Source organism: Zingiber officinale, chromosome 6B (genome assembly GCF_018446385.1).
Source record: "Zingiber officinale cultivar Zhangliang chromosome 6B, Zo_v1.1, whole genome shotgun sequence".
Taxonomy (NCBI): Eukaryota; Viridiplantae; Streptophyta; class Magnoliopsida; order Zingiberales; family Zingiberaceae; genus Zingiber; species Zingiber officinale.
In genome coordinates this window covers 44,930,444-44,942,762 of record NC_055996.1, presented here as the reverse complement: position 1 = coordinate 44,942,762, position 12,319 = coordinate 44,930,444, and the positions used below count along the sequence as shown (strand labels likewise).

The 12,319-nt window shown below is 39.0% G+C and overlaps 1 pseudogene; it reads right to left on the bottom strand.

The window, feature by feature from the left end:
* Positions 1 to 1,222: 1,222 nt before the first annotated feature.
* Positions 1,223 to 4,377, bottom strand: LOC121993494 (annotated as a pseudogene).
* Between the last annotated feature and the right edge of the window lie 7,942 nt (positions 4,378 to 12,319).

Genomic DNA, 12,319 nt, shown 5'->3' with positions numbered 1-12,319 from the left:
AGGATGCCTTCGTTCTGTGCACCACCAAGGCACTAGGTGCCTCAACTTTTAGAACTATCATGGGACTGGGTGCCTCCGCTCTGTGAACCATCATGGCACTGGGTGCCTCCTCTTTTTGAACTATTGTGGCACAGGGTGCCTCCACTTGTGGCACAGGGTGCCTCCACTCTGCCCACCATCATGGCACAGGGTACCTCCGAACCATTATGGCACTGAGTGTCTCCGAACCATCATGACACTATGTGCCTCTGAACCAACATGAACTAAGGCACAGGGTGCCTCTGCTTTGAGCACCATCATGGCACTGGGTGCCTCCACTCTATGCACCACCAAGGGATAGGGTCCCTCTGCTCTGCGCACTGCCAAGGCACTAGATGCCTCCGCTTTCAGAACCATCATGACACTAGGTACCTTCGCTCTGCAAACCATCAGGGCACTTGGTGCCTCCGCTCTGCCAACTATCATGGCACTGGGTGCCTCCGAACCAACATAACACTGGGTGCCTCCGCTCTGTGCTCCACCAAGGCACAAGGTGCCTTTGCTCTATGCACAATCATGGCACTGGGTGCCTCCACTCTGCGCACCACCAAGGCATTGAGTGCCTTCGCTCTGCCCACCATCATGACACTCTGTGCCTCCTCTCTATGTACCACTAAGGCACTGGGTGCCTCTACTGTTTGAACTATCGTGGCACTAGCTGGGTGTCATTGGGTACCTTCGCTCTGCATACCACCAAGGAACTGGGCGCCTCTGCTCTTCCCACCATCATGACACTGGGTGCCTCCACTCTGCCCACCACAAGGCACTAGGTTCCTCCACTCTGTGTACCATCAAGGCACTAGGTGCCTCCGCTTTGCCCACCATCATGGCACTAGATGCCTTTGCTCTGCGCACCGCCAAGGCACTAGTTGCTCTATTTTCCAAACCATTGTGGCACAGGGTGCCTTCACTCTGCCCACCATCATGGCACTAGGTGCCTCTGAACCATCATGGCACTGGGTGCCTTCACTCTGCGCACCACCAAGGCACCGGGTGCCTCCGCTTTCTGAACCATTGTGGCACACGGTGCCTTCACTTTTCGAATCATCATGGCATAGGGTGTCTCCGCTTTCTGAATTATCATGGCACAGGGCACCTCCGTTATTTGATAGGGTGCAGCTTGAGATTGGATGTTCAAACCTCGAGCTTATAAGTTGTAAGGCACAAAGGATGTTGGGAGGGGGTGAATCCGCACGATGAGAGGCTGGATCTCAATGGATCGTGGTAGCAAGGTCACTCTACTTCTTACAATGCACCGTCACTTATATCCATTGCGATGCAGAGTTGTGATCACAAGCAACCACTTGCGGTATATCCACCGTAAGGGTTGCCGTAAGGGTTGCGCCTAAGACACATGCCCGAGGGGGCGAACACCCCTACGAAGGGTCAAGAAGCCAATGGCGAACAAAGGCACGAGTTGCTAACTAGGATTCTGACTTAGAGGCATTTAGTCATTATCCGACACATGATAACTTTGTTCCACTGGTTTTTCAACCAAGCGAGATGACTAATTGTGTGAATCAAAGGTTTCTCCCATACTAGGTCGAATTACTATCACGACACAATCATCAGTAGGGTAAAATTAATCGGTCTCAACATGATCTAAACCTAGTTCATGTTTCCTATTGGTGGGTGAATAATCCAATACTTGGTGAATTTTGCTTCACAATGATATGAAGAGCTGACATCAAAGGATCAAAAAGCAATGTCGCTATGAACGCTTGGCTGCTACAAGCCGGTTATCCCTGTGGTAACTTTTCTGACACCTCTGGTTTCAAATTTTGAAGGCCTAAAGGATCGATAGACCACACTTTCATGGTTCATATTCATGCTAGAAATCAAAACAAATGAGCTTTTACCCTTTTGTTCCACACAAGATTTCTATTCTTGTTGAGCCCATCTTAGGATACCTGTGTTATCTTTTAATAGATGTGTCACCCCAACCAAACTCCCCACCTGATAATGCCCTCCAACCAGATTGACCCATGAGGTGGGTCTTCAAGCCAAAAGGAGGGTCTGTTCCTACTTTTGACTTATGAAATAAGTAAAATAATGTTAAAAGTAGTGGTATTTCAATTTTGTCAGCGAGCCGGCTCCCACTTATCCTACACCTCTCAAGTTATTTCACAAAGTCGGACTAGAGTCAAGCTTAACAGGGCATTCTTTCCCTGCTGATTCTGCCAAGCTCGTTCCCTTGGCCATGGTTTCGACGGATAATTGACAGGGACAGTAGGAATCTCATTAATCCATTCATGCACGTCACTAATTAGATGACAAGGCATTAGACTACCTTAAGAGAGTCATAGTTACTCCCATCGTTTATCGACACTTGGTTGAATTTCTTCACTTTGACATTTAGACCAGTAGGAAGAAATCACATTGCGTGAGCATCCGCAAGGATCAATGAAATACTTTGTTTTAGTTAAACAGTTGGATTCCCCTTGTCTGTATCAGTTCTGAGTTGACTGTTCGACGCTTGAGGAAGGTCCCCCAGAGGGGAGCCAATCTAAGTCCTTCCCCTAGCCACCATGTGGCGACCCACTATCGCTGCAAGAGTAGCTTGAGCAATCCACCGACAACTAATGAGTTTGGGACCAGGACCCTCATGCCCAGCCCTCAGAGCCAATTCTTCTCCTGAAGCTATGGATCCATCTTGCCAACTTCCCTTGCCTACATTATTCCGTGGGCAAGAGGTTGTTTACCTTAGAGACCTGAAGCGGTTATGAGTACAATCGGGCGTGGGCGACACATGGTCCTCTAGATTTTCAAGGGTCGTCAGGGGCACATCGAACGACGCACGACATGCGATTCTCTTCTGACCACTCAACCCTACCTTCAGCTAAGCCATTTCCAGGGTGCATAGGCTGTTAAGCAGAAAAGATAACTCTTCTCGAGGCCCCTGCCAACGTCTCTAGAATTCTAAACATTACCATCGACCGCCACGTCCTGGCTCATGAATTTTAACCTGATTCCCTTTCAGAGCTGGCATAGAGTCGTGCTTTCCGATGGGCTTCCCCGTCCCTTAGGATCGGCTAAATCATGTGTAAGTGCCGTTCACATGGAACATTTTAACTCTTCGGCCTTCAAAGTTCTCATTTGAATATTTGCTACTACCACCAAGATCCACACTGACGGTCACTCCGCCCGAGCTCACGCCCTGAGTTTTGAGCTCATCGAGGCATTGCAGTTGCCCTGATGGCTGAGTGTGGGTCACACGCTTAAGCGCCATCCATTTTTAGGGCTAGTTGATTTGACAGGTGAGTTGTTATATATTCCTTAGTGAATTTCAACTTCCATGATCACCATCCTGCTGTCTTAATCAACCAGCACCCTTTGTGTTATCTAGGTCAGTGTATAGTTGGGCACCATAACCCGACTTTCGGTTCATCCCGCATCGCTAGTTTTGCTTACCAAAAATGACCCACTTGGAGCTCACGATTCCTCGATGCAGCTCAACGGAGCAGCTGCACCATCCTACCTATTTAAAGTTTGATAATAGGTCGAGGATGTTGCACCCCCAATACCTCTAATCATTAGCTTTACCCTATAGAACTCACCCACTCGAGCTCTAGCTATCCTGAGGGAAACTTCGGAGGGAATCAACTATTAGATGGTTCGATTAGTCTTTCACCCCTATACCCGAGTCAGACGAACAATTTACACGTCAGTATCACTTTGGGCCTCCACTAGAGTTTCCTCTAACTTCGCCTAGCTCAGGAATAGTTCACCATTTTTCGGGTTCCGATAAGCATGCTCCAGCACAAACCCTTCACAATAGATCTAGGTCGGCCAGCGATGCACCCCCGCAAAAAGGGACTCCTGCCAATCAGCTTCCTTACATCGTCAAAGTTTCCAAACTTATGGACTCACACGCATATCAAACTCCTTGGTCTGTGTTTCAAGACGGGTCGAATGGGGAGCCCTCTAGCTGATGCCTTGGGCATGCAGGTGCCAACGGGTGGAATGCCATTTGGACTATTGGAGCCTTAAATAAGACATTTATAGTGAGAACAATATATGCCCATTGAGCACTTTGGATGCACACCAAGCACTTATAAATAGACACTTGAACTTTAATAAAGATATCCATTGTCATATATTACCTATTTATATTATAAGTCCATAATCACAAGAAAGATATCCACAATGACATAAAAAGTACTTGAACATTGTAAGTCCACCAATTTGACGATTTGTATGTAATAAAAAAAAACCATTTCCATGTTAGGATCATCATTGCAATCATGTACACTCACTAGCATAATGAAATTAGTCAATTTAACTTTTTGTTTAGTTGAGATGCTATATTATGTTATATTTGAGAAGTATCCTAAGACAATCATCTTATGGAATATACTATTTATTGGATAAATAAATATTCATTATTTGAGTGGACACTTTATATATGTTTGATTCGATCTTAACTCATTACTGAATGTCCATAATATGAAATCATAGGATGAGAGAACTTGTGATTGAATCACCACTAGTGAGCATCTTTATAGGTGTAATTATGAATGTATTGAAATCTTCCCTAGTCGATGAATTGATGTGTTAAGACATCATCAATTCTGTGAGACTAACATGAGTTATACTCCTTGATCTAACCAAATAGCTATTTCTCACTAGTTGGAGATATTGGGATATCGAGAGTTAAATATGGATACTAGTTATAGTAACTACTTCATTAGAGTAACCTGTAGTAAGATTATATGGTTCTCTACATATATGGACATGTCAATGAAGCTCTTACTGTAGCTCGATTGCATGTTTCCTTCGACTTGAGGTGTTTAAGTTATTTTAGTCATGAAGATTTATACTTTGACATTTTAAGCAAGTATCTCCAAGGAGGTGTGGACCCGGGATGATTAGGTATAAGCTGAAGTGCCCAAAGGTGTTGAGTAGTCAACAAAGGATTCACCATACCTTATAAAGAGATGCATACCCTATGACTACTTATTAGGATTGTTACTCAAAGTTTTTGGCCAAAGCATCACATGTTAAGAGATTTGTACCTTGGACACATGCACTAATAACATGAATGTTAGTATTAACCATAAGAGCCAATCATGCAATTAATTAGACTCATGGAGTCAATTTAGATTGATGAGAATCAATGAGTTAGATTCATTGGGTGAACTCAAATTCACCAAGGAAGATGGAAGGTCAATTTTGAAAATGACCATTGACTTATGAAGTATTCAACTGATGATTTGAATTCTTGAAGGAAGAGCAAGAGACTCTTCATGAAAGATGACTAAGAGTCAATTCATGAAGGAGATCAAGAGGCTCTTCATGAATTGAATTCATGAAGGAAGATCAAAAGGCACAAGGACTTTTGATATTCTATGAGAGTACAAAAGGTGTGTTGATTATTTTTGGCCAAAAAACTTGAAGTGTTCATATTATCTTCCTCTCTTCCTCCCTATCTTAGCCGAACCTCCTAGAAAGGGTTGCTAGCACAAGGTTAAGTGTTTTCTTCTCCACTTCGTGAGTTTGTGAGACAAACGAAGGCTTGTTCGTGTAGATACCATAAAAGCATGACCACTTGATCGTGCTGAGATCTGCATCCAAAGAAATGTTACTGCCGGGATTACGAAGGGCACACAGCAAAGGTATAACTCTCATCAAACTTAGTATATGTTGTTTTCTTCCTTTGTATGGATCTTCTAGAAGGATCTAGTTAATTTCCACTGCTCTTTTCGCGTGTTTAGAGCGCTAGATCCTAACAATGAATCCCCAAGATAAGTAAGTATTACTTGAGCCAGGTATGACATAATCAGCCTAGTGGAGACTAACATACAGACCATGTCCTGAACTAAGTCGGTATAAGACAAGTAAAAAGAATAAAGCACGATTAACTATAGCTACTGAAGAATTTAGAAGTAGTTTTGGAATCAACTATGATTTTCTTGTCAATTGGAGATAATGATATAGTACTAGGTGTCACTCATAATCATTCCATAATTAATGGTTAATTATGGATGACCAATATAACCATAAACTTATAAGGTCACACGTACTACGAGTTTATCTTAGAGACTTAAAATAAGTTTAAAAATTGGATTCTCAAACCGACAGAGAGATAGAATTTGGTTGAACCAAATGGGAAGGACAAATATGAAAAGATATTTGTTGGAATAGAAGAACGGATGAACCATGACTATTGTAGGAGATATGAATCCATCATGATTTGATAATAAACCAAAAGGGGTTTGGTTTATTTATGAAACAACTTGGTTTAATAATAAATCAAAAGAGTTTGATTTAATTATGAACCAAGATGGTTTGATTTTGAACTAACTTAATCTTAATGGTAATAGATTGAGTTGGCTTTGCTTATAGGGTTTGAGAGATGATTTACTCCCCAAGTCATGTAGAGGTGTATAAATACATCTCTATAAGAAGAAGAGATGAGTGATTTATTTTTTTTTTTTGAGAGAAAACTCTAATTTAATTAGAGCTTCTTCTCATCCTCTTCTCCCTCCCCCTCTCTCTAGTCACCAATCAAGCTCTTGCCACCCAAGAGTTACTACAGGCCATCTCCAGCCACCGAATTCAGTACCGATGAATTCGGTGCTGATGAATTTAGTACCGATGAATTCGGTACTGATGAATGAAGTTTCGATGAATTCAGTGCTGACAAATTTAGTGTCGATGATTTCGGAGTCGCATTGCCCACCAAATTGTGCCATGGGAGTTCGGATTGCTTTGTCTTCACACTTGGCCAGTACCGATTGGATATGAACAACTCATGTCTTCGTAAAGTTGTCTCAATGATAACTCGGCATGGATACGAGTAGAGGCAAACAGTGTTGGGTTTGCTGGTTGATGTTATTTCCACTTCACATCATCCGTCAGGTATACTTAGAGTAAAAGTTATTTTAGAAAATTTTATTTTATGATCATGCCTTACTATGTTGTGTCCATGCATGCACATGATATGTGTGATGTAATAACTATAAATTATTATATTTTTATTTCTGCAATGCATGTTTTCTGAAACATGTTTTAACACATACTACATTGAGCTCTCAATAATGGTATCAGAGCCTAATCGTACTTTGACATGATCATAAAATTATTTTACGAGTCATAGTTGGTTATAAATTAATTTTTATAATTTTTTCTATTTTATTAAGAATTTTTATTTTTGAAAAGTTTCTTAATTTGTTAATATATGAGATAATGAGTTGTCTAGAACCGAGAGCTTTAAATGTTTATGATCATTTTTGTAAAATAATGGAGGGGATTAGGAGATGTCTTACATAGAATATAAATAAGATGGTTGAAATGGAGGAGAACATCGGGTATTTTATGTGATCATAAAGTACCTCTAAAACTAAAAAGAAAATTCTACAAAATTGTACGTACTTAGACCTGCTATGTTATTTGGAGTTGAATGTTGGGTTATAACTCGAGAACATGAGAAGAAGATGAGATTTGAAAAAGTGAGAATGTTAAGGTGGATGTATAGACATATGAGGATGAAAGCAAGAACATTAGAGAGAAAATAAGAGTTGCATCTATTGAGGAAAAACTATGAGAGACACATTTAAAATGATACTGCCATGCACTTAAATCACTAATAAATACTTCAGTTAGTCGATATGAAATTATGACAAACATACATCTCCAACGAGGATGAGGAAGACCAAAAAAAGACTTTGTTAACAATAATAAAAGAAGATAAAAATTATTTAAGTATAGATGATATTATACTAGGAGATAGAGTTCAATGACATAAAATGATCCATATAACTGACCTCACATAGTGGATAAGGCTTGGTTGTTGTTGTTATCATGTCTAGCGTATTATATCCTTGTATGTGTGATGTGTGTGATATAATAATTAGATTTTATTATTACTGTTTATGTCTTCCACTGTACATGTTTGCCAAACATGTTTTAGCACACACTGTGTCGGGCTCCCCAACACTTTGGCTATCCTTTTCCTTCTCATATGATCCATGACCATGTACTGTGTTGGAAATACAAATTCTAAGGCTTCTTTGCTCCATTTTAGTTATGAATTCACATTCAATCAACAAAAATAAGTAAAGAATAGTTCTCTAGACTAAAAGAGTAAAAGTAATAAAAATAATAGAAAGAAGATATGTGAATATGCTCATAAAATGTAACAAAATATATACTAAACAAAGCTTAAAAACACATACAAAATACACACATCATTGATCATGATGCGGTGTCCGAGGCATCAGCCTCGCGAGTAGCAGCACTAATAAGGATGCCATTTGCATCCTCAGAAGTTCATGAGTTGGCCGGCCACTGTTCGTGATGTTGCTATCATAAGCAGTGCTCGTGATGGGAAGACGGGCATTCACCTATGATGCTCACAAGTTTCCCGTGTATATATTTTTCTAGATGAGGATGAGAATCACAAAGCAAAAAAAAAAAAATTACATGCTTCTAGTTTACTGTTTGTTTCTTCTAAAGTTAAAATTTACATTTATTTATTATTAACATGTTAAGCATTTTTATCTTTTCAAATCACTTTGATCTGGCATGGCCGGCGAGGCAGCGAGAGGCAACCGAATAAGTCATGTTGTTAACTTGATTTTGGGTTTAACCTCACTTCGATTAAATCATGCTGTTACAATTTGACTTTACGCTGCAATGAGACTATATATCTTATACTCTATTTCTAAATCCATTGTATTTCAGATCTCCAAATACATATATTGACATTCTGTTCTGTTAATTTGAACGAGTTTGTTCTTGTTTTGGGTCAAGATTTGGAATTGTTGATTTGTTGGTTTGTTAAGTTTATTTTCTAATTAACTCATATCTTTTCTCGGACTCTCTTTGGTAATAGAGTCATGTAGGTCTTCTTAGCCTCTGTATAGTAGTGCTGATTGCAGTTAATGGAAGGTTGATAATTGAGAATTTGATGAAGGTTGTTTCTTCTTCCTTTCTCTTGTTTTCATAGCAAATAATTTTTTCCTTAGATTGCATAGATATAAGTTTCTTCTTCATTTTTTTCTAGCTTTTACATTAATTTCAATACAATACATGAAAAATTAGATGAGTTTATTTATAATCAAGTTGCCTTTATGTTGCTTCTACATTTATTTTGACCTCATTTTTTTTTGTGCACCTTCATGTTGTATGTATAATCAAGCGTATTTCTGAATTTATACAGGAATATGAAACAATTTGATAGTTTATGTTTTTTTATTTATTTTTGCAGTATGGCCTGCTCATAAGGGTTGGGTTTTGGTTTAGTTCAAAGTCTAGAGATTGACCAGTTTTGATGTGTTGGTAAACTTTTGCAACTATATTTTTGTTCTTAGAGCTGATGTAGATTCTATCTTACATGTTAAAGTTTCCAGTACTCTTATACTCCCGATAAGATTAGATTGGCATTTTGATTCATCATTTCATTTATTTACGTTCCTCTCTAACTAAATGTTTTTTATTGACTTGTGTTTTTTTCTCTAGTCCCGAGCGTGAGCATGATCATTATTTTGGTCATCCTGCCAATTGAATTTTCCGCTATTTTTAATAATTGCTTATATGTATGAATAAATTAATCCTTTATCTTGATTCCCACGCAAGATATACTTGCAGCGATTAAATTTCTAATGGCATATGAGTGCCACGTCAAGTTTGCAAGATATACTTGTAGCGATTTAATTATCATGTTTCTTGGATTTAATTGATGGATAAAATATAAGATTAGATCTGTTAGGTTAGAATTAGTCAGACTGCAAGATATAAACCTGACTTTAAATATATCCTTTGTTCTTTTGGAAGACACAAATATCTCGACTGAAATATGAATGACTCAACAGAAAGTTAAAACACAAAAATATTGCATAAAGTTAGAGTAGACTAACAGCTATTCATGCGATACCAACCTATAATAGATTACTATAACCGTCTGAGTCGCCTCCTACTCACAATGGAGAAAATGATCTAAATAGCTCTTGATACTATACTTGTATCTTTTATTGTAGTATCTTTTTATAAGTCGTTTGACATTTATTTTCTTTTATCATTTTTAGATAATTTAATTCTTTGTGTAAATTTCATCTATCGAATATTTAATTAGTTTTTATATTGTAGAAATAATTGATAAATTTATTAAAATGTTTAATATTTTATTTTTAAATTTACTAGTCGAATGTGTTTTAGCTGGTAATTCAATTGAAAATACTGACTAAATATATATTGACGGATAAAGTTTTAAAAAATTACGGAATAAATATATATTTGGTTGGCATTTTTATAAATTTACAAGTTATTTATTTTAAAAGGTTATCGGCAAATATATATTTGGCCATTAATTTTAGAAATTTATAAAATTATTTTTGTCGGTAATCCATGTTACCAGCCAAAAATGGGTTTATCGGGCATTTTGATTCACCGATAATCTAATTTTTTTCTAGTAGTGAATTCAGCTTATGATTTTTCAAATAGCATCACTATCCTGCCATCAAAGACTAGCAGGCTAAGCAAAGACGCATATCAGATATGTATAATGATAGATTGGAGAAATACTACCAAAGAGCAAATGATTATTATCACCGTGCAGATCAGCGGCGTAGCCAGAATTTACAATCAAGGGGGGCGAATTCAAGCTAACCATGACACACTGTTGAGGTCATGCCTGATCTCGCCACCTCGCTGCAAGGTCGTAGCCCAGGCAAAACCTCACAGCGAGGTCGCGGCCAAAGCGAGATCTCTTCCTGTGACGTCGCTTCCAACACTTAAATTCGTAATCGAAAGAAATAAAGCAAGAAAACTTTACCTTAATCAAAAAGCGTTTGCTGTGGAGTATCAGCGAAGCGACGATGACAACGCTGGCAGCAAACTATATCAGTGCTAGTGATAGCGGCGTTCGGCGATAACAACATGGACGACAACGACATCAATGTGCGGCGGAGGATTTTGAGGGTAAAATTAGGATTAGGGAAAGGGAAAGAATAATAAGAGGATTATAAGAGGAAGACGACCACGGGAGTAAAAAAAGGAAAGGGGATTAGAAGGAAGAAGAAAATACGGGAAGGGAGAGGGGAAAAAGTACAGGCAATGGGAGAGAAAAAAATATCGAGAGAAAGAAAAAAGTTGACTGAGAGAAGAAAAAAAAGGTTTGGATTCTCTTATTTATTTTAATTGAACAATTTGTAAAAAAAATCTTGATATTTTTAGAATTTATAATTAAATTATTTTTAAATAATTTCACTGTATTATTTTTTTCCCTAAATTTCAGGGGGGGCGCCCGCACCCCCTTGGCCCTATGTAGCTACGCCCCTAGTGCAGATGAGTGTCACCACATGGAGAAGCATCACCATGCAAGGAGGATCATCAACAGAGAGAGGAGTATCACTACCATCAAATGGAGGATTTCCATTGATGTATGTAGATTATATATATTTTATGCATTGTTTAATGTACATTCACTTGTATTTTTGGATTATGATTTATGTTATTACACTCCATTTTATTATTTTATTAGTATAATTACTTGTTTTGTTCAAACAATTACTTTTTGTATGTTTTCATTGACAGATGCGATTTTGAAGGGAAAATGGAGCAAATTGGACGTCGGAGCAAACTACAGCAGTAGACATAGTCATGCCTCATAGGCATACGGCCGTGTCTCCTCCACAGAACCAACCATGCTAGGTCGTGCCCCTCTCCAGTGTAAAATATGCCCTGGTTGTGCCTAGAGGCATGGTCGTGTCTCACCCTCCAGAAATTTCCAAGGGACGACCATGGTAAAAGGGCACGGTCATGCCCCTTTTCCAAAAGCAAACCATGGCTAGGCCATGCTAAAAGGTATAGTCGTGCCTCATCATCTCACATCTCACAAGGCCAGGCCGTGTCTTGAGGCACAGTCATGCCATTTTTCGTCGTGCCTCCCACGGCTAGACCAAGCCATGAGGCACGACTATGTGGCGAACAGGCAGGGGGCATGCCCCTACCTATAAAAGGAGATTTTTCTCCCATTTTTGAGATATCTTGGGTTTGGGGCTTAGCCTCTTTCCTTGGGGGAAGGTTTCTCCCCTTGGGGGAAACCCTAAAACCTCTTCTAAGTATTGCCATCAACTATCCATCCAACTCCAAAGCAAGGGAACACTTCCAATAATGTTGGAATTCATGGATAAATAGTTCTCTTCTCTTTATTTCATGTATTGAGTTGTAGAATATTATTTTTGTTTATTGGTTGTGTCTCCCTTCTCTATGGAGTAGATTTACCAAATCCAGGATATAGGGAGTAATTAAAATGTGATGTTGATGTATAAACTATGTA